This window comes from Psammomys obesus, unplaced genomic scaffold, assembly GCF_907164565.1.
Source record: "Psammomys obesus unplaced genomic scaffold, mPsaObe1.curated_primary_1811, whole genome shotgun sequence".
In the NCBI taxonomy this organism is placed as follows: domain Eukaryota; kingdom Metazoa; phylum Chordata; class Mammalia; order Rodentia; family Muridae; genus Psammomys; species Psammomys obesus.
In genome coordinates, this window is record NW_026596120.1 from 13276647 (window position 1) to 13304077 (window position 27431).

The 27431-nt window shown below is 44.2% G+C and overlaps 1 protein-coding gene across 5 annotated transcripts in view; it reads right to left on the minus strand.

The window, feature by feature from the left end:
• Tmem108 (transmembrane protein 108) overlaps positions 1-27431 on the minus strand; it is a 274570-nt gene that overhangs the window by 192058 nt on the left and 55081 nt on the right. The window contains exon 1 of one of the 5 annotated variants that reach the window (XM_055629866.1): positions 13056-13121. The exons of the other annotated variants lie outside the window; for them this stretch is intronic. The gene's annotated coding sequence lies outside the window, so the exon portion shown is untranslated. Of the gene's footprint in view, positions 1-13055; positions 13122-27431 lie in introns of those variants that run through there. 5 annotated transcript variants of the gene reach the window in all.

Genomic DNA, 27431 nt, shown 5'->3' on the forward strand with positions numbered 1-27431 from the left:
CAAATTCTAAAGAGATGAAATCATTAGAATGGTATGTGGGGCTTTACGCCAGACCCCGGTGCCAGGTTGGGCCTGACTCTGATATAATTTAAAGACCCATCAAGATACATTCCACCCAGGATGGTCCTAAGTTACACACACGCTCCTCCTGCAAGCTACAGGGACCCAGCTGGTCTTGCTGCCATGGAGGAACACACTTGTGTTAGCCAGTTCCAAATAAACTGAGCTCTGTCCGAGCCTGGGGTGTCTGCCTGTCTTCCTTTAGCCTCCTGGCACATGGGAGCTATTTCCTGTCCTCTGGAACCAGGCTATTCAAGAAATGGTTTGTGTTAAAATAGCAAGCGCAGCTTTTAAGGGGTAGGCATAAAGCATGTAACCTACAAAGTAACTGGAAAAATTAGAAAAAGGAAAATGAGAAAAATATTTACCAGTTCAAACGACAGCAAGAACAGAAGAGGACACACACACACACACACACACAAATACTCACATATCATTGGTTAAAATTTTTAATGATGGTATAGAGAGTTGGGACTATAACTCAGTGGTAGTGCGTTTTCCTAACACGTCCGCAGCACTTGAGAGGTAGAAATAGAAGGATTAGGAGTTCAGGGCCTGGGCTATGTGAGAGTTTGTTTCAAAATGATGGCAACAGAATATCTTAAATATATTGATTTTAATAAATGAAACTAGGAGCAAATACCAAATAGACCTAAATAACTTAGAATGAACAAAAAGTATGGCAATATGTTGTAAGACACACCTATACCGTGGAAAAGGGTCAAAAGGTGACAAGGTAAAGGGGAAAACCACACCATTTTATCCCTCGCTTCCACAGTACCTTTAAAAGCCAAATGTGGGGGTTATTTTCCATCCTGTAACCATCCACTGAGTATCTTACAGTTCTAGTCAGTTGTGCCACGGCCTGGAGTCAGTGCCCGACTCTATAGGTGGAAGGGCCCAGTATCAACCAACAGATTCCACTACAAATACCGACTACAATCCCTAGCTTTCCCCAGCACCAGCTACAAGCTAAGGGTTCCCACAATGCTTTCCTTTGGTCTGATACTTTCCCAGAAATGCCTGCAGAGCTCAGGAAGGCACATTAACCTACCATTTACTAGCTCGTTACAAAGGCTACAATGAGAAAGCATTGAATGGAAGATGTGTCTGTATACACACACACACACACACACACACACACACACACACACGGTAGGGAAAGGGAATGTATCTATGTAGAGTAGACTTTCCATGCCCACTCTGCATACAACAAAGGTCGCAATTCTTTCACTAAGATGGACGCTCCCTGAACTCCAGCTTTAGGGATTATTTTGATGTAGGCTCACACATTTATTAACTCAGTCCCTAGCCCCTCTCTCTCCCAGGGTATCTGAGGCGGCGGTTATGAGTTCCCGGCCTCCCATCACAGTTTAGTCTTCCTGGTGGATACCTCTGATCTTGAAACTATCCAGAAGCCCACCAAACGCTGCCTCATTTGATAAAAACAAACTCTTATCACAAAAGGGATTTCAAGGAATTCATGAGCTGTCTGGCAGACACACTAGCCATCTCTATCACTCAGGAAATGGGCAGGTTTTAGGAGATCTGTGTCGGTGGCCAGGTCAAAGGGTAACAAAAGAAAAGAAGATGGGCCCGACACTCCAACCCAGAAAATTTAAAGCATCTTAGGAATGCTGTGTCAGGAGCAGGAGGCAGCCAACAGGTATTTATTACACTACACTTAGGCAAATCCATCAGCAGGGGGAAAAATTCCAGTACAAATTTGATACCCACTTATTAGGTAAGAAGCCAGTAAGCAAGGAAGACTTAAATAGCTAATTAATACTATACCGTATTTTTTTCTCTTTTAAGATTTTTATTTTGTGTGTGTGTGTCTGTGTGTGTGTGCGCGCGCACATGTGCATGCCCACAGAGGCTAGCCAGGGATGCTAGATGTCCTGGAGCTGGAGTAACAGGCATCTGTGAGCCACCTGGTACAGAGACTGGGATCCAAACTCCGGTTCTCTGATAGAGCTCTGATAAGCTCCTAACACTGAGCTATCTCTCCAGCCCAATACTGTACTTTTTAAGATTTATTTTATTTTTATTAATTACAGTTACTTATTCATTTTGTATCCCAGCTGTAGCCCCTCCCCCATCCCTCCAAATCCCACCCTCCATCCCTCTTCTTCTCCTATACCCCTCCCCCAGTCCACTGATAGGGGAGGTCCTCTTCCCCTTCCATCCTACCCTAGTCTATCAGGTCTCATCAGGACTGGCTTCATTGTCTTCCTCTGTGGACTGTTAAGGCTGCTCCCCCCTCAGGTGGAGGTGATCGAAGAGCAGGCCATGAGTTCATGTCAGAGATGGTCCCTGTTCCTATTACTGGGGGACCCTCTTTGACACTGAGCTGCCATGGGCTACTTCTGTGCAGGGGTTCTAAGTTATTTCCATACATTGTCCTTGTTTGGAGTATCAGTCTCAGAAAAGACCCCTGGGCCCAGATTTTTTGGTTCTGTTGCTCTCCTTGTGGAGCTCCTATTTCCTCCAGGTCTTTCTATCTCCCCCTTCTTTCATAAGATTCCCTGCACTCCGCCAAAAGTTTGGCTATGAATCTCAGCATATGTTTTGATACACTGCTGGGTAGAGTCTTTCAGAGGCCCTCTGTGATAGGCTCCTATCCTGATCCCTGTTTTCTCCCTCTTCCAATGTCCATCTTGTTTGCCTTTCTGAATGAAGATTGAGCATCTTACCAGGGTCCTCCTTCTTGATTAGCTTCCTTAGGTGTACAGATTTTAGGCAGTACTGTACTGTACATAAGACATATAGAAAACATTTTATGTCATAATAACTGAGCTATTAAACAACTCTGAAGACCCACAAAAGTGTAAAGACAGCCTCAAGAAATTCAGAAGGCTGGTATATGCGCAGATCACATTCCTTTCCAGTATAAAAGAACGTATTTTCTAAAGATAACTAGAATAGGGAAAGAGAACCCGGTGTGTACACAATGGATTCTGTGACACCTTTAGACAGAAGGCAATCCTGACATTTGTGACAACATGGATGAAACCGGAAAACAGAAAACAAAATGAGCCAGGCAGAAAAACAAATACCCCAGGAGCTCACGTGTGAATGGGTAAAATCTAACTTGAAACATGCAGAAGCAGAAAGTGAAGTGGTGATTTTGGTGGTACCGAGTGCACAGAATGGCATTAGGGTGATAGAGTGATGGTAAGGAAGGGAAGAGGAGTGTGTCTGTGTAGAGCTTCCCTTCCCTCTCTGGGGGCAGCACTCTCCCAGCCTATGTGTGGTTCACCACATTGGGAATTACCAGGGCAGGGTAAGGGGCATTAGGGAGATGCTCATCAAAGGACACAGAAGACCCATTATACAGGGGGATCAGTTCAAGAGATTACTACAAAACATGGTGGCTAGAGCTAGCAGCCATGCGAGCTGTTCTTGAATATCACTAAAATCAGATCCAAAGTATCCCCACCATGAGACTGTGTGAGGGATGTAAGGTAAAGCATATGTTAGTTAGCTTGATTTAGGTACACATACTTGAGAGCATCAAGTTGTACCCCGTAGGTATATAGGTATCTAAAACTTTGTCAACTAAGACAAACGGTTGTTTTAAAAGAAAACTAGGAAATTCACATTTTTGAAACAACTCACAGCCAAAGAAGAAAGCAGCCAGCTTAAAAGGTGAAGAAAATAAAAGTTCAAAGGAAGAGGTGAAAACAGAAGTAAATATTTAATAGGGATAATCAAAGAAGCCAAATAATGGCTGTGTCAGCTGCTTTCTGCTGCTGTGATAAAATAGCATGATCAAAGGTAATTAGGAAGAAAGTTTATTCATTTGAGCTGTCACTTCCAGAGGGCTAGATGTCCATAATGGTGGGGAGGCAGGCTGTCAGAACAGGAAGCTGGGAGATCACATCTCAGCTGCACACAGGAAGCATGACATGAACTAGAAGTGGAGTGAGGCTATAAACCCTCAAAACCCAACCAATACTTCCTTCAGCAAGGCTGTACCTCCTCAGGGTTCCCTTAACCTCCCCAACAGGCCCACCAGTTGGTGACTAAGTGTTCAAATAGCAGAGTCTATGGGAGACATTTCTTATTCACAGTACCACAATGGGTTCTTGTTGAAAAAAAAAAACAACAACTAAGAAAACAGACTATTAATGGCACCATTAATGAAGAGAGAGAAGAAAGCAAGCCCAGTGTGGCTTCATGCACATAGCACCAGAACTTGGGAGGTCAAAGCAGGAAGACCTCAAGTTCGAAGGGATGTCAGTTAGGGTTTTATTGCTGTGAAGAGACACCATGACCACAGCAACAATGATAAAGAAAAACATTAAATCGGAGCTTGCTTGCAGCTTCGAATGTTTAGTCCTTTAGCATTATGGTGGGAAGAATGTTGGCATGTGCCTGGCAGGCAGACAGGGTGCGGCAAAAGGACCTGATAGCTCTGCATCTGCATCCACAGGCAGCAGGCAGAGAACTGGCTTGAGCTTCTGAGACCTCAGAGCCCACCCCTTAGTGACACACTTCCTCCAAAGCCACACCTACTCTAACAAGGCCTAATAGTACCACTCCTTATGGGACCAAGCATTCAAACACATGAGTCTATGGGGAGCAAACCTATTCAAATGACCATACTGGGAGAGAGAGAAAGACTGTCTCATCTATTCCCCTCCCACCTAAAAATCTACCAACAAGTAAATCATTAGGTATAATGATTTTTTTTTAAAAAAATTATATAAGATACTCATGGAACAAAAATCTCACCTTTTTCTTCCAATGTTATAGAGGTGAGAAAAATAAAGAGTGCTTCCCAATGCCTGACATCACCTTGATTCCAAAGGGACAAAATGAGAGTCTGACAGGTGAACCATATACACCCAAGAAAATCTAAAGCATAGCACTAGTAATTGTAGCTGTACGACTATACTGGGGTTAGCACAGGAAAGTAAATTTAATAATTAGGAAACTGATTAACATATTTTATCACAATAACACATTAGAATAAAAACAATCATGATCAAATCATTAGTTCTAGAGAAATGTTTGGTCAAATTCAGCGTTCATTCACAAGTTTACTTTATTCTTGATGGCACCAGGATGGGTACATGCCACGCAAGGGCTCTAGGCAATGGCACCCCTAGCCTTTTCCTTTGCAATTTATAAAACTAACAAACTAATAATAATAATAATAATAATAATTTTCTTGATCTGATAAAGAGAGCATACAAAATAATAATAAAGTATGCACCAAAACCATGTACTTAATTATTAAAATAGATTTAAAATTTTCCTTTAGTATCAGATGTAAGACCATTATGCTGGTTATTACTTACATCTGTTTAACACCCTGCAAGTCTTGGCCAGGATACAAGGGAGTAAAAGGAACAAAATCTATGAAAACGATCATGGAACCTATAAAACATTATTTACAGGTATACTTTTGTAGAAATCATCAAAGAACATAAAGGAAAATTGTTATCCAGGTTAACCGAAATATTTGGAACTAGAAATGTTTTAGATTTCTTTCCTTTTTTTTCCTTAGATTTGCCAATATTTGCATTTGTATAATGTGTCCAATGGGGTTAGGTGTGGAAACCCAGATCTAAGCACATAATTCCTTTGATTAGCACATACCTTACTCTGGGTCAGGAATATCCACCAAGGCCTATGTATTACCAGCTTGGTCCTCGGACCATGGAACTATTGGAGGCAACAGAACCCTGAAGAGCTGCTACCTAGTGGGAGGCTTCCGGGAGCCAGAGCGTGCCCCTGAAGATCGTGGGATCCTGTGTCTTCCTCTCTTCCTCTCTTCCTCTCTTCCTCTCTTCCTCTCTTTGGGCTTGCTCAAGAGGTGAATGCGTTTCCTCCCCCACATGCTTGGGCCATGATGTACCTCGCTATCATAGACCCACGTGACGGCGTTCATCGGTCATAGATTCAACCTCCAAGTCTGTGAGCCCAAGTCAGCCTCCCTGTTGCTGCACGGATTATCTTGGTATTGGTAGCTGCCTAGCACAGAATGCACTTTGACAGCTCAGTCCTCACACAGGATGTTCACTGAACCTGCATTTCAACTCTGAGCTGCACCAGGAAGAGGTCAGGTGTGGAAGTTTCCATTTGTAATGTCCAACAATTTTGGTGCTGGACCGCTTTAGATGTTTTGACTGGGCATGCTCAATTTGTAATTAGTATCATTAAGCAAATGTAACTGTCCTGAACGCAATTTGTATAATAAAGACATCAATTGTGTGTTTATACTCAGTATGAATCCCTTAGGAAGGCATGCCAAAGACACTGGCCTCAATAGCAGCAAAAATATAAAGAACCTGACAATAAATTTTGAAAATTCTGCTGGTATTTGTTTACTCATTTTGTGTTTTCCTATTTGTCTGTTTCTGTTTCTGGTGCCAGGGACTGAATCTTGGACCTCATGCATTCTGCCATTGATTTACGATTCTGAAAAGTTTAAACGGAATTAAAATGTATGATATGAATCTCTCCTCTTTTTTTTTTTTTTTTTTTTTTTAATGAGGCTCTTATCAAAGGGATGGAACACCGTAAAAGAGAAAAAAGGAGATAATTTGCACAAAGGGTGGGGAGGGCTGAACTTCAGGCAGAGTTACGGGAAGTGATGGCTTGCTTCGGAACCTCTGCGGTACGCGCCTGAGTAACCCCGTTTTTAATTCCTCAATAGTGCTCATGAATTTTAAACACTGTTTCATATGGATGCCTTGCTTTCATTCTGGAAAAGGCCTAGAACACAATGTTGTGTCCCTGAGACACGGGATTCTTGGGTTTTCCACGTACAGCCTGAAAGAACACACTGATTTTGTAAGCATTCAGAGACGTGGCTTGAATAATCATTTCATTTCCAGAAGAGGAGGCGGCAGGTGCGACGGAACGAGAAAGCGGGCTCTCGGGGAGCATGTGGCATTCAGGCTGAGCAACGGTATTGATGTTTTTAGTTTTAGATGGAAAGTTTCCTGCGAGAAGTTGTTTATGTAACTGTCAGCTGGCCATCCCAACCCGCTACATACACATACAAGGTAGCTAATCAGAAATCTGACCACGGTCCAAAAACACTGAGCAGGAAGCAGCGCACAAAGAATGAAAGAGTTTGACGTAACCCTCCGCTCTTCACCTTTATTAAACCTAATCTGCCGGCGCTTCACAAGTCACTTGGTTACAACAGTAAACAGATCGCCAAGGATCTGCGGACGAGTCGTCGTTTTTCTGAAAAGTGTAAATTATAGTGGAATAAGTAAGATCCATTTGTATGCCAGTGTGCTCCCTTTGGGTGGGAGAGGAAGGCCCATCGTGGCATCTGGGCTTCAGCATATAGTCTGCAGCCTGGTTTCTCCCTGTTGGCAAGTCTGTATTTTCCAAAAATAGCCACAGCCAAGGCTTTTCCAGACACTCTGCACCTCCCATCAAGGTGTGGAACCCACTTCTCCTCTCCTGACCCAGTCTTTGGGATGGCCTCAGCGAATGAAGCACAGGAGTAATGCTCGCTGTTGGGTCAGAGAAGATGATGATGCCCTTGCTTTGGCTTTCTTCCTCGAGGGCCCAGCTACTCTAGTCCTCCCAGCCAGGCTGCATATGGAGGGTGCCTGCCACTGGCTGCCTGGAACCCAGAGGATCTCAGTAGAACAGAGGTGAGCTGCTCCCGCTGAGCCCTCCTCAGACTGCAAAATTCAGGAACTCGACAACCATGAAGCCTAAGTATTGGAGTGGTTTGTATCACACCACTAGATAATGATAACAAAGAGTTGTCATGGCTACAGGAAGGGCACTGAAAGCATATATGCTCTCATCTGCCTTTTGTTTCCATCTATCTCGGTAGCTACAGTTTGAGATCAGGAGTCCTCAGACTCAGTGGAATCCAGCAAAGCCACTGGACTCTACACTGCTGTCTGCTATTGTGTCCTAGTGAAAAGTACCCATACTCTACAGCTAAATAGAAATCCTCGCCCATTTCCTTACTGTGTGACCCTAGACAGAGTGCTCAGCCTTTTATTCATTTCTACAGTGGAAACGGTGGTTATTTATCTTACAGGATGGTTACAGAATCAAACAGGCCACGGTATATAAACTATCTAACATGCCTGACACATTAGAGGCAATCAACATGTTTCTTTTTCTTGGATGCCTGGCCAAGTTTTTAACTAGGAGAAGCATGAAGACCAGGGTTCATCTCAGACGAAGGAAGCCATAACAGGAAAGCCATGCCTGGCCTCTTCCGTGTGAGTGATGCTCCAGCACCCGAAAGAGAGCACCAGTCTACACTGGAAACTTCCACAAGAATAGCTATGCGAGGACCCCTCTCGCTTTGTAACTGTAGCTGAGCCAGTTTAGCGCTTCAGCCCAGCAATAACTTCCCCCTTTGCTGCCACGTGACTTGTTTTTCTTTTTAATTTTTATTCTTTGGAAATTCTAGCCATGTGTACAATAGACCTTATCAAGCCACTCCTCATCTTCCTCTCCAGCTCACTTCTGGAACTCCAATTATATCCATCCATCCATTCATCCATCCATCCGTTCATCCGTCCGTCCGTCCATCCATCCATCCATCCACCCACCCACCCACAGGGACCAACTAGAGCTCTCCTTATGAGAACATGGATGTGGGATCATCCTTTGGGGCATGGAAGAACCTGGGAACCTGGTTCGAACTCAGTACCAGTGGCCCACACTCCTAGAGAAAACCGACCTGCCCTCTGGTAGCTGCCATCAATCCCAGTGCCTCCTCAGCCAGGGGTGGATCCTCTGGAGCCCCTCCCCACTCCAGCTGTAGGTAACCACAGCTGTGGAGTTCATAGGTGCAGCGGCCATGCCGTGTTCAGAGCACAGCCCTTCACAGCCCTCCTCCCCATCCTCTGGCTCTTTCGTTCTTTTTTGGGACAGGTTCTCAGTCTGCAGTCCTGGCTGACTTGGAATGCACGGAGATCCTCCTGCCTCAGCCTCTTATGTGCTAGGACTATATGCATGAACCACTAAACTTGCCTTGCTTTCACGGATCTTAAAGTCAGAAAAGAACTGACTTGTTTTCCTTTGGAGGCCACTGAAGGCTTTTAGGCTGTACAAACGATGAGCTGAATTACTGACCACTTAAGGAGAGAAAGGTCCCAGAAAATGTAGAGGTTTTAAAGATGTGACTGCATACTACAAGCAGACAAAACGAAGGCTGTACAGAGAGAACAGAGAATCAGCGAACCATCCGAACACCGTCCTTCCGTTCAAACTCACTCTGGGCTTTGCAGGCCTTCCTTCGATGTGACCAAAAGACCTCAGGGTCACCCAGCTCTTATGAAACTGGTGAGAAATGAGGCCTGGAGCAACTCCACAGCTGCCCCGCTGTCTCGCCTGCCTCTTGGGGTGGGTGGACTGGGGACTGGCTTCTAAGGTTTTCAGGCTATCTCGGACTCACGTCCCACCAGTCTCAGCCTTCTGACGGTAACGAGAACCGGGTGCAACATGCATTCCTATTCTGATTAACTTAAAATGGCTCAACAGGGCCCAGACTTATCCCCTAATTTCCAAGCTCACTTCCTTGCCAAGGGAGGACTGGTTATTGTCTTGGACAAGAGCCCACACCTCTGCCAAGGCCTTTGCTCTCTGGACCTGGAGAAGCTCTCAGTGATTTTCACTTGAAACATTCTAAGACACTGAGGATGAATTTTATTAACACGTGGGTGGATTCTGTCCCTGGCAAGTGGCCATCACCCAACAGGGAATGACAGGCTTCTATCTTCTATAACCTATTGATGAACAGGGTCGCTTTTATAGTCTGTGACAAATGAGTGATAGCCAAGCAAAATGCAGGTCAAAAATCCTGTCAAGGCTGTTGGCTAAGTCAGTACTTTCCCACCCACCAGAAGAAAGTACTTTTTAAATTCCTCCTTTCAAGGAACCAACATAAAACTGCTTCAGTTAGATTATAGATTGACTATGTTGAATAACTCTGACCTATCTGTGAGGTCTGTAGGCCTAAATACCATACAAACCTAAGGCAAGGGATAGAGGAGGCAAATATTCATATGTAAATCTACCTAAATCAACACGCTGACTGTGAAAGACATGGCTTTAATTAGGCACCAAACTGACATTTGAACATTTGACTGCTGTACTCAGGTCAGAGAGAAATGCCCACCAGATGTAGGAATTGAAACAATGAGAAGGATAAAGGGAATTACACCTAATCAGGAAGCACACTGAGGTAATGGAAAGAAGGAAGGCAGTTGGCACACTTTTATCTGCAGTAAAGACAATGAGGGTGCATTGGGGAACAAGGGTGGAGATGGTTGGGGCCACCGGTCAGAGAGCTCTGACAAGCCTGTTCTAGCACAGCTTGATGGGAACTTCCTCCTAACAGTGTAAACGCCACACACCCACACTTAGAAGGCAGGGTTCTCCTTCTGGTACTCAGGGGTCTCCCAGTCTAAGCAGCAGCGATGCAGATGAGGGCAGAGCTCTTCTCGTGGCTGAACGTAGCCGCTCCTTGGAGTGACGATGGAGTTTAGTTTTGTGTTAAATGTCATGAAACAGAATCCCAGTTCAAGCCAAATTGAAAGTTAGAAATGGACTCTCTGGGGCTCATATTTGAGGTTCTTGTTATACTTTCATTCAAGATCACTGCTCTAGATTTTAGGGGTGCTATAAGAAAACCATTCTTTAAGAGATCACAGTCAGTGTGTATTTGGGCATCTTTGTCAGAATCATATACATCTATGTCATCTGAAGAGCTCAGGGACAGTCTTTCTTATTAGATGACACTCTCACAGTAGTCAGTCTACAAATGCGCCTCCACTTTCATGGATTGTTATCAACATGCCAGCTCTTGGGAATTCTAAAGTTGCAATGACATTGTTGTTTCAGACCAAAGGACTTGATCCTGCCTTCAAACAACAGTGACTCCTGATCCCTTAAGAATGTATGCAAATTTTGGGTATATGCCTAGGAGTGGTATAGCTGGGTCTTGAGGAAGCACTATTCCTAATTGTCTGAGAAAGTGCCAGATTGATTTCCAAAGTGGTTGTACCAGTTTACATTCCCACCAGCAGTGGAGGAGGGTTCCCCTTTCTTCACAACCTCTCCAGCATGTGTTGTCATTTGAGTTTTTTATTTTAGCCGTTTTGATGGGTGTAAGGTGAAATCTCAGGATTGTTTTGATTTGCATCTCTCTGATGGCTAAGGATGTTGAACATCTCTTTAAGTGTTTCTCTGAGATTCTACATTCCTCTACAGAGAATTCTGATTAGCTCTGTACCCCATTTTTTAATTGGAGTGCTGGATTTATTGCTTTTTAACTCCTTTAGTTCTTTATATATTCTGGATAGCCTGTGGTAGCTCAGTAACCAATTGGTTTTCCCTAGTAAGGGGACCAGGGACTATTTCTGATATGAACTCAATAGCCGGCTCTTTGACTTTCCCATCCCATGGGAGGAGCAGTCCTGCTAGGCCACAGAGGAGGAATTTGTAGCCAGTCCTGAAGATACCTGGTAAAACAGGGTCAGATGAGGTCCTTCCCAATCAGTGGACTTTGAAAGGGGCAGGGAGGAGATGAAGGAGGGAGTGTGGGATTGGGAGGGAATGAAGGAGGGGGATACAGCTGGGATACAGAGTTAATAAAATGTAACTAATAATAAAAAGAAAAAAGAATGTACGCAATACTAGAATACAAATATTTGACAATAAATATACTCTTCAGTTTTCTTTTACATGACCCATTCTTCCAACTAACCAACAAAAACTACATCAAAAACTGGGCCTTGTCTTACAGGCCTGTTATCTACTGGAAAGGCTAAGGCATAAGGATTTGAGAAAAGTCTGGTCTACAAAGGGAGTTCAAGGCCAGGTGATACAACTTAATGAGACCATCTCTCAATATAAACAAAGATTTTTTTTTTCTTAATGGCTGGATATATAGCTTCCTGGAAGAGCATTTGCCTAGACATACAAGATCCTAGGTTCAGTTCCCAGTGTTGCAAACACATGCGCGCGCGCGCGCACACACACACACACACACACACACACACACTCACACACAGAGAAAGAAACAGTGATGGATCACACCAATCCTATCTCTATTCCTATTTTAACAGAAGAAACCACTTTAAATGCCTCTTAACATCTGGAAATCAATCAAATACATGACAGGAGATAACAAAAATTCACACATACTTCCTAGGTACAATACAACCTCATGATAAAAAGAAAACTCCACTAAAGACTGTGAACTAAGAGACTGGAAGCCTCTGACACACAAGCCCTATCAACAGACAGCTAGGCCACTCCTCACGGGCGCCTGCACCCCGGGCTTACACACATCCCCCAGCAGTCGGAACTAAGTGAAAAGAACATCACTCTGGCGAGGCAAGAGAGAGCTATCACCTCCCACCTAGAGCTGGAAACTGATTCATCCCAGAGACACCGAGAGCACATTCAATGCCTATTATTTCTGCACAGACCCCAAAACTTCCCTCCCCCAAACTGCCACCCAGTGAGAGGGTGCCTGATATTAAAAGCCCCATCAGAGGGTCCTCCAAGGCTTCCTACCAGTAGCTCAGTTTGGACGGTTATGCTTTTTCCTCCCTATGAATCTGAATTGGGTAAATACAGGATAATTCATTAATAACAAATCTTTAATTACCACCTTTGCTTCATGAACTAACAGGAGGATGGCATATTTACAGAAATACCAAATACTTATCTTCGGACTAAATAGTCTTTCCTAGCGACTTGTGTTATTTTAAGTTCCCATATTTTAAATCTGGTTTTTCCCCCCAGAGTCTAATTAGAATTATCCCTGACTTAAGACCAGATTGTAAATTCCCCTACAAGCATCGGGTCTTCAGAGCAGCCCCAGCAATCACACCTCTCCCATTTTTGAATACACATGGCCTCTAGGGCTTCACCTGCCCAGGTCGTGCATTTTCATCACAGAGTGCTGTGTCCTTATACCTTTGTCCACCCTCGCTCCCAAGGAATCCTGGTCTTTGCTCCTTCCTCCCGGGGCTTACCTCGGCTCCTCCACCCACCGCGTGTTTCCATTCCCTAGCAGAAAGAGCCATGGAGGCTGCCGGCTTATTCTCCCCACTTTGTGGTCTGGTTCCAATCATGGAAACATTCCTATGGCAACCAACGAGCACCCCCATCTCACTCCCCTTCCATGAAAGTTTCCCTATTTGCAAGGCAGGCATTTGGCAAGGACACTGAATTGCTTTAACTTGCCTAGCAACTACTAGCCTGCTCCAGCCCCTTTAATGGGGATTGGCTTCTTTTCCCTCTGATCCTTTAACACACTCTTCGGAGCTGGCTGGCTAGCTGTAAAAGGAGAGCTATCAGATGGGCCTCCACTGAGCACTGGCAACCTGGCGACCTGGGCAACCCGGAACCATGCTACTGCCCCAAGGCAAAAAGCTACCCACAGGCTCAAGCCAACACACTGGGCATGGACAGACAATTCTATGGTAATTGCCCTGGCTAGCTCCAGGGAAATTTCAATTCTTAAGGATCTAAAGATCTTCCTCATTCTTGGCTACACAGAAGAGCCAAAACATCTAAAGCAGCCTTCCATCCAGAAAACCAGGTCAGGGGCTGGGAGATGGTTCAGCTGGTAAAGCACTTGCCTTTCGAGCACAGGACCTGAGTTTGATCTTTAGGATTCACGTAAGCAGCCAGTCTTGATAGCACACACACAGCAACCAGGAGGCTGAGGGCTCCGGGATGCCTGGGGCTTGCTGCCTAGCCAAGCTAGCCAAATCCAAGAGCAAAAGATTTAAAATAGGGAGAGACACAGAGAGAGACACACACAGGGAAACAAACAAACAACAAACAAACAAACAAACATAGTAGAGAGCAACAGAGTAAGGTCAACCTCTGGCCTTGACACAGACCCTTATACGCACGAATCCACAAGGATTTATTCACCCATTATGTGTGTTTGGGACCCTCCTCTATTTTATTTAACAGCTAGCATGTAGATATTTCAAGTTACAGATTATATCTTATTCCCTTAGTTTCTTTTGGTAGCAGGAACAAACACTGCCTCAAATGACTAATGCTACTGTATTCATTTTTTTTTTTTCTTGCAGTGAATTCTAAAGGAATACTCAGCATGCCTATAACCTAATTTGGGTGCCCTATGTGAAACACCATACCTTCTCTGACAGTCTCTGCAGGAGAACTTGAAAGAATGAATTACCTCTTGGGGACACTGCCAAACAATCCTACACATGCTTGGTGTCCTTTCAGGAAAGACGCCAGCAGTGGGTGGCAGTGAGTGCTTGCTTCTAATTGCAGTACCTGCAGTACTCAAGCCAGGTTGCAGAGAAATATGGAAGCTACTGGGAAAGCATTTCTGCTGCAGCCAACTGCTCTCCACAAGGAGAACGAGGCAAGTGCTGCAGAAGGGGAGAGTTTCCAATTTGGGAAGGAAGAAGGAAAAACCAGAGTGGGTATGGGTAGACACCATCAGGGGCGGACATCATCCATGTGGGCGTTGAGAATCATTGTCAAAGCTATGAGACAGTGCCTTCCTGTCAGCAGAGAACAAAAGACACACATCATCTTCTACCACTGACAGCTTTGAATTTCTTCTTGAAAATTCCACTCTCATGGTGTTTTAAAGGACAAGGACAACATTTGGTCACCATGTCCTAGTCCAATGATGAGACACAGCACATGTTCAGTGAACAGTTATTGAAACAAGTTTTAGACACAGCAGCTACTGAAGTACTAACATTTGATTCTGTCTTCGCCATCAGATCTACAAACTCAAATTTTGTCATACTCATCGTTGACAAAGATACAGAGAAAAGAACATTCTCCTATGGCATTAGTGGAAGTATAAATTAGCATCGTTTTGGAGGACAATTTGGCAGTGTTAGGGGATGCTTTAAAATGCACATTCTATTTTATCAATTAGCCTCTTACAGTATCTGATGAATACGCCCTCAGAAACAAAAGGACATTATTTCTAGGACGCTTAAGTGGACGACTGTAGCAGGGTAAAACTAGAGAAATCTAAATGTTGTTCCACTATGGCACGTGAGCACAATGGAGCGCTATGCAGTCATTCAAAAGGAAGTGAGGCTATGTGTATGGAAAAGGACAGACTACTGCTGAGAACGTGCACTGTGCAAGAGAGTCCACACATTGACATAAGCATAGACGTGTTAAGTGTTTGTGGTCATGTGTACGTGTGTGTGTGTGTGTGTGTGTGTATGTGCTTGTATATTAATAGATGTTAATAAGGAAGCAGAGAATAAACTGGGTATTTGTTGCAGTTGAAGCTGAAGCCTCTTCCAAGGTTCCTGTTTCGAACATGTAGCTGCTGGTGTTTTGTTTTTTTTTTTTTTTTTGGGGGGGTGGTGGCTGAAGAAATGGGTACGCCGGAAAAAAGAGGGTCGCTAGGAATAGACCTTGGAAAGGTCTGTAGCCAGCTCTCAGTTTCTGCCTTTCTTTCTCTGCCTCCTGGTCCACCATGATGTAAACAACCTCTGCCATGTGTGCTTGCTGCCATGATTTAGTTGCTCCACCGTGCCTCCACTGAATGAGAGGCTGAATTTTGGGAAACCACGGGCCCAAGTGAACCTTTCTTCCCTCAGCTGTCTAGTATCAGGGATTCTGTCACAGTGAAGTAACTAACACAGTGTTGGTTTGTATTTAAGTGGAGTTTTCAGATACTGTAACAACCCTCAAACACTGCTCAAAGTCCCCAAGGCTGCAAAACTCCCATTAGACTGAGAGTAAGTCTGTAATCCAGATCTATGGGTCAGATAGAGAGAAAGTAGCAACATGCTCCTGGGCAGAGTCCTGGGCCAGGCTTCAGAGTCTCTGGGCTCAAGAACTGTGAACAGCTGGGGACAGATGTATTAGACCAAGTGCAGTCATGCAGATGTAGTCTGAAAGTTATGGGATGCTGAAAAAGTCTAACTATGAAGAAAAGCAACCATTTTCCTTTTTGAAACAATGTTGCACAAACATTTCTGTGTGACTCCATTTCCTCATCTATGATACGGGACACATACTCACTTCATGGTTACAGGTTGAAAAGAGGGCACAGAAAAAAAATAATTTTAAAATAGTATCTGGCATATTGAGAGCAAGTATTAAAAAAAGAAAAAAAAAAACAATTAGCCATTTCCTTAGTCCAAAGCTACTGTCTTTCCCTAGTGTGTGGAACCCCAGTACTGGAGAGAGTCTAGGTGTGACAGGATTCACAAATGTCTTTTGTACAATCACGAACAATCACAGCAGAATGGCTAGCAGAGAACTGGTTAACTCACAGATGGACAACTGAATACAAAGGGCAGAAGGTTGACTCTTTTGTCTCTCTTCAAGGTTGAGTGTCTCTGCCCTAAAAGGGAGATGTAGAGGACAGGGACTTCCTTAGTGCTCTTGGCTGGCTGGTGTGTGCTCAGTGTTCCCTCCCCAGATGCCTGAAGCCAGGTGGGCGAGTGGTGGACATAAAAAACACAGGCAATACTTTCAACACAATTCCCTTGCAGCTCCTATCACAACCCAGACTGCCTGAGAGCAAAAGACAGTCATTAGGAAACACATTGGGAATCCCAAAAGACATACGGGCACACAGGCCTTGACTCGTTAATCCATTCATTCAGGATTCACTAGCTATCCGTGCAGATGTTTTAGGGATAATAAAGCTTATTTCTGCCGTTTAAAAAAATCTGACCAAGTTTTCTTTTTTCTTTTTTTAAGGGGACAGTTGGCTTCTGTTTTCCACTCAAGTCTAGACATTGTGGGGACAACAAATTGTATTTCTCCTAGTTGGGTTTCTTACAGGCAATCCTGCTCTTTATACAAATGTTTTAATGCCAGGGTGTGTTTATCCTAAAAGAAAAGATGGAGAAAAATGAAAAGAAAAAAAAAAAACTTGCCCAAAAGGATGTATTGTATCCAATCGTATCTAAGGGATGTAGGGGAATATAATTAATAAGGATACTTTTTAACAAGTTCATAAGGATAAAAGGAAGATGTGTGTGACAATACTGAATTACGGGTGAGGCAAAGAAATGGAGTTCTATTAGAGTAATTCAAATTAAGTGCTAATGAAATATTACCAAGTAGCAGCCCTCCCAGGACTACCTTAATGGCTGGAATCACTCATAATCAGCACATGGCTGGGATGCAAATGGATGCAAGGAAGCTTTTAAAAGCACATCTTCTCGAGCAGGTTAATGTGTTTGCAGCAAGTGTATTTACACCAGGAACTTGCTGTGTGGGTCCCCCTTCTTTGTAGACAAAACAAAGTCAAGCAGATATACCCCAGGCAAAGTACCCAGGGTCACGAATGAATGAAGTCTAAATGAACTGCGTTTCTAAAGAGAGAGCCTGCTCTGTCAGATGGTTGAAGCCAATTGCATCTGGATGTTTGGGGAAATGAGTGTTTATCCTCCACACTATCACCAGAGCTTCTGTCTTTGCATACAAAGCAGGAGAGAGCTGCTGAATGGAGGCATATGATATGCTGACTGGGACCCCGGGTGAGTGAGTGGAAGGGGGTGCCTGTCCCCTTTCACCTCACTTTTCTTTCTCCTCTTCTCTGACTTGGTAATCTCTGAGAGCCTTTCACACTGGGGAACCTAAAAGAGATGCCATCTGACGCCCCGATTGCCCCATCCCAAACACATATGTAAATGAAAAATATCATTCACCAGCCTGTGTCCCACATCACACCTATATTTCCAAAGCTTCCCAGAGTCCACAAAGAATACTGACCAAGGTCATCTGGTCTTAGGACCACCTGTGAGAAAGAGCAGGCTGGTGTGTCTGTACTAAAGTAAGAGAGGCAGTGAGGAGGGGGAGGGGAAGATTGCTCAGGCACAAGAGGGAGTCAGAAGTAGGCAGGCTTGGGAAAGCAAAGGAAAGGCAGCTGGAAAATATTTTGCAAGCACAGAACTTGATACAAATGTGTAATTAAATTAACCTTGAAACATTGAATTTTCTCTTTTTCTTTCCCCTGGAGAGAAGATTCCATTTAAAGACATCAAGCCATGTCAAAGTATTCTACAACCATTAAGCAACATTTTTCTTAGGGACATAGAAAAATAAAACCCTGATAAATTACAGTATCACTTTAGATGACGGTAAAAATCTCGAGACTGGGAAGCATTAGGTAGTTTTGACATCAGCAGCCACAGCTTGGGTTAGCTGGGTGTGGTGGTTTGAATAGGTATGGCCCCCATAGACTCATGTTTGAATGCTTGGCTCACAGGGAGTGGCATTATCAGGAGGTGTGGCCTTGTTGGAGGAAGTATGTCACTCAGGGGGTGGGCTCTGAGGTCTCGTGTATGCTCAAGCTACGCCCAGGTTGACGCACAATCTCTTCTTGCTGCCTGTGCATCAAGATGTAGAACTCAGCTCCTTCTCCAGCACCATGTCTGCCTGTCCTCCTGCCATGCTTCCAGCATGATGATAGTGGACTAAACCTCTGAAAATGTAAGCCAGTCCAGAATTAAATGTTTTCCTTTATAAGAGCTGCAGTGGCCAGTGTCTCTTCACAGCGGCAAACCCTGAGAGAATGAGTGTGGGGAAACACACAAAACCTGGCCGCTTAACAGGTGGTCAGAAGCCAGCTGATTACCATGTGGCTCCCTGCCCTCAGGGAGCCTTTATTGTTATTCTTTTAAGTGTTGGTTGTTATTGTTGAAATGTGGACTCGTGTACCCCTTCACTGGCTTTGGATTGGCTTCGAATCCTTGGTCCTCTTGCCTGATTGCTCGGGTAACAGGCATGGATAACCAAGCCTGGCTATGAGAGAGAGGGGCTTTCAATAATAAACCCCAAGAAAGGAGGACTGTCCCCCGCCCTCGTGTGTATCTGAGTGTTTACATGTTTTGTATATGTTTTCTCGAGTGTGTGCATAGGTGTGGCATGTGCAGGCTATGCAGGCCAGAGGTAACTACTGGCTATTTTTCTTACTTGATCTCAATTTTGATTTTGGACATAGAAGTCCTCACAGAATCAGAGCTTATAAATAAGTCTGGCTAGGCTGGCAGGCGCTCAGTTCTTGACTCGCTCCTGTCCCTGCACTGGGGTTATAGACATATGCCTCTTGCATTCAGCTTAAAAAAAAAAAAAAACAAAAAAAAAAAACTTGGATGCTGAGGATCCAAACTTGGGTCCATGAACCTGTATATCAAGTGCTTTAGTGACAGAGCCATTCCCCAGCCCCAAATCAAGTGTTGTAAAATAGTTTCTCCCACTCAAGGGATTTTGTGTATTACAGAATAGCAAACCTTATATACATCTGGATTAGGCCAAAGAGAAAAGTAGAAACTGCTGAAGAAAAAGAGTAGCCAGCAGTGAGAACTTCAGAGACATTTTGAGAGCATGTTTTCTGTCTGAATTTTTCCCTTCCAAATCTATTGCATTCAACACAATGCTACAAATCTTTGCTTAGCCTCTATTAGGGATAAGTACTGATGGCTTCTAACCTGTGAATATTTTGTACTTAGAGTAAAACACAATAGTTGAACCACAACCAAATAAAAAGATACAGACAGACAGACACAAATATACCATCCCCTGGTACCTTCGCAAATTGGGCAAGTCTACCTGTTGAGGAGAACGTCATCATGAAGGAGCTGCAAAGTTAACAGTGATGGTCATGGAAACAGAAGCCAGTGGTACTGGGTAATACTCAGCTCCTGCTAAGAAAGATGATGTGAAATCTGACACTCCCTTAGGAGTTTTCATGGGTTTGTGCAAGGAGCCTAGACTGACTGGAGTCTTTCATCAGGCATTTGTAGAATGCACAGGAGAGGAGCATATTCCTCTTTAAGGACTGCTCACAGTCCTTAACACAGAAGAAAGGGTCTGAACTGTTACTGACTGACTGACCTGTTCTTGAGCAAATAGTCATCAGAAGCTATGTGGCTGTAGCCTACAGAAGCCATTAGGTCATCACAGGAAATGGTTCCCTGACACACCGGTCCAAGTCTCAACATCATTGTCCAATCTGGGACCAATGTCCACTTGACTGTTTACACTCTTACCACTTGTGCCATGGTCTGAGATAGTTTTTTAGATGGGGTTTCTCTGTGGAACAGTCCTGGCTGTCCTGGAATCCACTCTGTAGATCAGGCTGGCTTCCAGCTCACAGAGATCCGCCTGCCTCTGGGATTAAAGGAATCCACCATTGCACCTGGATGGTCTGACTTTTTTTTTATTTCCAGCACAGCCAAGCAAATGAACACTACTAGAGTTACACACAGAGAAGTGGAAACACCGACATCTTCTCAGAATCAATGCTACCCACCTCCCACCTGCCGGGGCATCCACACAGGGTTTCGAGTTATGCTGGACCCGTGTCAGGGTATAGGCTGACTGACTCTGACTGACTCTGACGGCACAGTGTTCACCCGGAGGGGATCCAGCTCCCATCTGTCTTCAGAGCCAGGGTGCAACGTGTTGGGTGACCTTGAGCAATTTGTGTCAATAAGTGTGTATGTGTATATACACATCTGTGGACAGCCATTCACATAAACACATATCTACATAAGGCACGTGTCAAATCCTAGAATAACATGCCAAAGTTTTCAAGTTTTTAGGCCGTCAATAAAATATAATTTCTACTCTGACTTATATTTTCTCAGTTTTTTTTTTTCTTCTTCTTCTCAGGACCCTGAGACCCTCGTGACATTGGTTTTGGCAAGACTCTATCTTGCTTGCTTTATTTATTTATCATTCTGCTTTGCATCCGTATGCTCCTCTGTAGCTTTTACAGACCCTCAGTCAAGCGTCCTGGCTTTAATAAGTATATCTTTCATGTGGGCACTTAGGGAATACGTATAATATTGTGTGCATTGTAATAAACTTGAGGAGGTGAGTCTTCACTATAGGGCGTCATTTGTCTTGCGTTTCTCACTTGGCGCTATGCCCCTGAGATCTGCCCATGCTGAGAAACGTCCATCTCAGCCTTTGTTTCACTGCTGCTTATGCTGACCTACTCACACTCCCAGTGGCACCGAAGCTGCCTGCAAATATCTCATCACCGCAATGACCCTGTGCAATGATTTCACATTATATTACTCCCTCATTTCTCCTTCCTGCTCTTCCTCCTGCTTCTCTTTTCGCTCATCTGAAGAGTGTCAGATTCTCTTGGTAGGCCGAGAGAATCTAACTTGCCCTGATATTTGCAGGTGGTGCCATAAAATAGCATCAACAATAGATGGAGCCCTAGAAACATTTGGTGTAATTTAACTCTCCAATACACTATATGCTATAGAAATAATATATCAGCATGATTTAATTTATATTCCTCTCATTGCTTATTTTTCTTAATGGCTGCGATTTACATTCATTTTATTTTAAATATATTATTATTTATATTTATTTTTATTTTAATATATTATTATTTATATTTATTTTTCTTTTTGAGGCAGGTTTTTAACTATGCAGCCAAAGCTCTCAAACTCATCATTATTTTGTCTCAGCTTTCTGAGTGCTGGGATTGTAGGTAGGTGTGTGTGTGTGTGTGTGTGTGCGCATGTGCATGTGTGGGCATGCTTGCCATGATGTCTGGCTGTTGATGGCCTTTTGAGTTTCCTCCTCTGGAGACTGCCAATTCAAATCCTTTGCCTAAAATTTCTACAAATAGCCTGCACTGCTTTAAAAATAGTCCCCGGCACCATGTGAATAAGACAGGCAATAAGAAAACCCCGCACTTGAGAACAGATGGTAGCACATCTATCCTCTGAAAATGGCAGGGACTTGAGAGTCAACAGTGAACTTGACAAGTGCCTGGTGACAACAGTGGGGCAGCTACTGATGATGTCACAGGAGGGGTATCTGGTACAGTGCTGGGCTTGTAGTCTGTGTTCATCAAATACCTCTTCTCGTCCCTCTCCTTCTAAGATTGTCACACACACCTGTGAGAAGGGAAAAGCTTGTGTTGTTTTTACTCTTCTCTACCAGACAACAAGGCTGCTTGGAGGAACCGTTTAGTTGGGGCTGACTTCAGTGCCTTCGGCTCCTCCCTTCTTTCCTACCAGGGCTGTAAGCTTGGAAGCTGACACCCTGGCTCTCTACTTCATCATCCATACTTATTAGCTACGTGGTTTTCCAAAAACAAAGGTCGTCCTCTTTGAACCTCAGTCTCCCCAACGAATGGGGGTACCAATGCCAACAGCTTCCTCACAGACTGCATGAAGGCTCAGTGCGTCTGTGTGAGCCTGCTACCTGGGTAGTGCTCTCTGAATTTTGGTTGTGTGCCACATCCCACAATGCTGCGATTTCTCGTTCTAGTCTATCACTCATCTGCCACACTCGCCTGTCGGCAACCCCAGTAAACATACACGTGAGAATCCAGCTGTCGTGTCTAATGAGAAGACAACACCTTGGGTCTAATTTGATCTACTGGAGATAGCACCGAAATTATAGAGATACCTTTTCTATGGGTGGATTTTCCTTCTCCTCAGAGTTGACCTGGAAAGCTAAAACGCCCAGAAATCCCCAGATTTAACAGTGATGTGCTCTGATGCAGGATCGTCTAACCCATGTCCAATTCAGAGTCATGTCCTGAAGTCAGCGAAGACAACCTGAAGTCAACCTTCTTCCACCTCTCCACTGTAACCTATTAATAGGTGAGCTTAATTAATTAATTAATTAATGTGCTTCACCGAATAACACGGCATCAGTTCAGCATCTTCTTGGGCCATCAAAATATAATCAAATATAATCTTCAGGAAGTCAAATATAATCTTCAGGAAGAAAAGGACATGTAGACATCGAGGACTGGGCCCCAACCTGGCTCTCAGCTCAAGAGCAGGACTGACACGGGGTCATCTTTTCAAGGCCATGATGAAACATGGAGGATGCGTGAGCTTCCAAAAAAATTAACACTCATTTGTCTTGTGGGCCCGAGATGGAAGTTTTATGAGACTTCTAATAGAAATATGTTTAAAAGCCATCCCTACTTGACTCCTTATCTTACAGATAGTCATTATATATTTTTAAAAGGTGTGTGTGGGGGGGTGGCAGCTTCTACATCTTTAAAATTGATTGGTAAAGTCAGTTTTGTTATAATGCATATATTGAAGAAATAAGAAAATAAGTTTGTATTTGTGCAAATATTGAGCAATGAAAAAATTCACAGTTGAGTGGTTTCATCTGTGAGCACACCAGCTAGATTCAAGCACGTGAACAGCCTGTCTGAGACAAGACCTCCCTACTTAGCTGATGCTGGTGTTGACCTCATGGTCGTCCTGCTGAAGCCTCCTCAGGGCTCGGCTCACAAGCGCCTGAATCACCAGCCACCGAGTTCCCACCCACACCTCCCCTTCACAGTGACTGGGAACACCCTTCTGGGGCCTCCTGAAGGGTTTCCCAAGGTAAAGGATCACAGCCTCTCTCTATTCCGCAGCCATTTCAACATGCCAGCCCTATTACTGGAGATTAAATTTCTGGGTTCTTTTTATTAAATTTATTCTTTTGCGATTTCATATATAAATGAAATGTTCTCTGGTCAGAGTGCCCATCTCCCATCATGCAACCTCCCACCACTAAATGTGTGTTCCCCACGTCCCCCTTCTACTTTTCGTTAAGCATGTGTGTGAGTGCACGGTGTGTATGTAGTACCCACAGAGACCAGAAGAGGGCGCTGGATCCCACGGACCTGGAGTTACTGCTTACTGTGTGTGCCCTTGCTGGTGCTGGGAACTGAAGCTCAGTTCTCCTGAAGAGCAGTAAGTGATCTTAACCTGTGAGCCATCCCTCCCTGCGTCTTCTTCCTCCTTCTTTAATGTCTTTTTATTTGTGTGTATGACCCACTGCATTCGATCAGAATTGCCTGTATGAGCATGGGGCGCCACATACCAGAGGCTACAGCACTAAGGAGTACAGCCCCCCCAACCCTTGCAACCTTTAATTGTCTGTAACTTGCTATGGCACTAGCCACCTCCCCACACCTAACACACACACACACACACACACACACACACACACACACACACACACACGCCTGAGGTTTGCTCTGCACAGCTTTGAAAAGCATGGTGTTTTTTTCTTTTACTTTTTTAGTCTTGAGTTTAGTAGTTTTAATTTTTATTTTTGGTGATATTAGGGATTAAACACAAGGCACTGTGCATATTAGGTAAAACTCTGCTGCGGAGAGGGGTCTTTCCTGAGACTCATACTCCAACCAAGGACTATGCATGGAGATAACCTAAGACCCCTGCACAGATGTAGCCCATGGCAGTTCAGTGTCCAAGTGGGGTCCATTGTAATAGGAACAGGGACTGTCTCTGACATGAACTGATTGGCCTGCTCTTTGATCATCTCCCCCTGAGGGAGCAGCCTTACCAGGCCACAGAGGAAGATAATGCAGCCACTCCTGATGAGACCTAATTGACTAGGATCAGAAGGAAGGAAAAGAAGGCCTCCCCTATCAGTGGACTTGGGGAGGGGTATGCATGCAGAGGGTGGAGGAAGGGAGGGATTGGGACGGGAGGAGGGAGGGAACCACAGGGGGGATACAAAGAGAATAAAGTGTAATTAATAAAGAATTAAAAAAAATTCATAACCCTGAAAAAAACAAAAAACAAAAAAACTCTACTGCTGAACCACAACCCCAGTCTTATTTTTTTTTAATTTTAATTTTAATTTATTTATTTTACGTCCTGGTCATAGCCCCCTCCCTCCTCTCCTCATAGTCCTACCCTCCCCTCCCTGTTTCTCCTATGCCCCCTCCCCCCCACATCCCAGCATATCAAGTCGTATCAGGACTGAGATCTTGTTCTTCTCCTGTGGCCTGGTGAGGTAGCTCCGCCAGGAGAAAGTGATCAAAAAGCAGGCAACAGAGTCCATGTCAGAATCAGCCCCCATTCCCCTTACCAGGGGATCCATGTGAGGACTGAGCTGCCCATCGGCTACATCTGTCTAGGTCCAGTCCATGGATGGTGTTTTTCAAGAACTTTAATGCCCCTTAGTAGCAGCAGGGCAGGCTGTGTCCTGCCATCTGAATTCCCCAGTCCCTCCCCCAAGCCTGCGATGGCTGCAATGATTTACTTTCAACCGCCAAACCGATTTACCTGCTTGCTCCTGGAACCTGCTCTGCCTCCCACTGGAACTCTGAGATGCCAGACAGTTCCGACTTTCATAGATCCCCATGAAAACACTCCTGTTTGATTAGTCACGAGCTAATGAAGCTGGAGGGAGGCCTGCATGACTGTCTGATGGCCCTCGTTCTCAGCTCCTCTGCACTCCTCACATGGATATTAAATACAGGAAAGTTTCTCTCTGATAACAGGGCAGGGGGCATGACTGGACCCCCCCTCCCTGGGGGTCACAGACTTCCAGCAAACATCATTATGATTCTCTGAGAGTAACAATCTCTCATACCCATAGGCTGTGAATGGAGGAGAAAGTCAAGATGTCATTAATAGAGAGACAGACTCCGGGATAGAGAGGGTTCTGTGGCACATTCCGCCACCCTGCTTGCTAAGGTCAAAGCACAGCTGGAGGGAGGTACCAGCTGGTGAAGAAGCTGCTGTGCAGATATGAGGACCTGCCTTTGATTCCCCAGAACCCACAGAAAACAGCTGAGTGTCATGGTGCATATCAACAATCTAGTCCCAGAGAGGCAGACAGGATCCCTTGAGGGTGGCTGGCCAGCCTGCCTGAACTACTTGGCAAATGCCAGGTCAATCAGGAACTGCCTCACAAAGCAAGGTGGATGGTGGCTGAGGCACCCAAGGTTGACATCTGACTTCTACACGCACAGCACAGACATGTACCTGCATACATATACATACCAACATGAACATGAAACACACACACATACACACACACACAGTGACTTTATGTTCCCCCGGAGCTGTGTTCTTCCTGGCACAACCAAAGTCACATTTTCCTCTTACGACAATCCCTCCTATACTACAGTTCAATGCTTTATTCTAGCCTTCAATGATAGGTGGCAGAGTTTGTGTCTTAGTGTTCCTGGAATTCTCTCCCTACGGGAAGAAATGTTTTCCTGTTTTCTACCGGAAAGAAGAAGAGGACTATTTCGCTCTCACTGTGGACAGAGTGCAGGGACGCACATCACAGAGCATGTTGCAGAGCCTTCCGGGTTTGCCCCATTCTCCAGCAGACAAGGAGAAAGTGGAGTCCCGCCCACTGCCTCCCATCAGCTCTTCTATATGGTGAAGGGCTGGGCTGGGGCAGAGAAGATTCAACCCCGCATACCAACAACAGCCAAGGGCATAACTAAAGCCAAGTCAAGCTCTTAGCCTCCAGAGACATATTCCTACAAGGCATAGTTTTGCCTCTTTTGATTACCAGGTCTTTTATATTAGTGTACAAATACAGGCCTCCTTATGGCATTTTCGGACATTTTATTTACGCTGATCTTCCTGTCCCACTTCCCTTCTGAGTACCCCACCCTCCACCTGATGGCCCCTTCTTCCCTGCCGGGTTCCCCTTTCTCCTTTCAAGCTACCTGTATTCCATTATTTGCTCTCTCCAGTCCCCACGTCCCTCCTGTCCTAGTGATGGTTCCCTTTCTATTTTTATCACACACAGACACCCACACAGACACACAAAAGTTAAAATCTAAGCTGTGGATATAGGGGAAAACATGAGGGGTATTTGTCTTTTTTGGCCTGAGTTAATTAAGCTAACATGAAAACTTCCAGTTCCTCTCACTTTCTTATAAATGTCACGACTGCATTTTCCTTTTAGGCTGCATGAACTTCCACTGTATGTGAGTATCGTACTTTCAATACTCATTCATTTGTTGACAGCCATCTAGGCTGGTTCCACTTCCTTGCTTCTGTGAATAATGGAGTAGTAAAGATGGATGAGCAAGCCACAAATAATATAAAGTGTCTTGGTGTAACTCTAACCAAGCAAGTCAAAGACCTGTATGACAAGAACTTCAAGTCTCTGAAGAAAGGAACTGAATAAGATACCAGAGGATGGAAAGATCTCCCATGCTCATGGATCAGTAGGATTAACATAGTAAAACTGGCCATCTTCCTGAAAGCCATCTACAGATTCAGTGTAATTTCCATTAAAATATCAATACAATTCTTTACAGACCTTGAAAGATCAATTCCAAACTTCATATGAAAAAGCAAACAAACAAACAAACCAGAATAGCTAAAAGAGTCCTATATAATAAAGGAACTCCTGGGTGTATCTCCTTGCATGATTTCAAGATATATTACAGAGCAATAGTAATAAAAACTGCATGGTACTGGCATAGAAACAGAATGGTTAATCGATGGAATTGAATCGAAGACCCAGAAATAAATCCACATATATATGGACAGTTGAGTTTTTGACAAAAGAGTAAAACCATACAATGGAAAAATAGACAGTATCTACAACAAATGGTCTAACTAGATGTCTACATGTAGAAAAATGCAAAT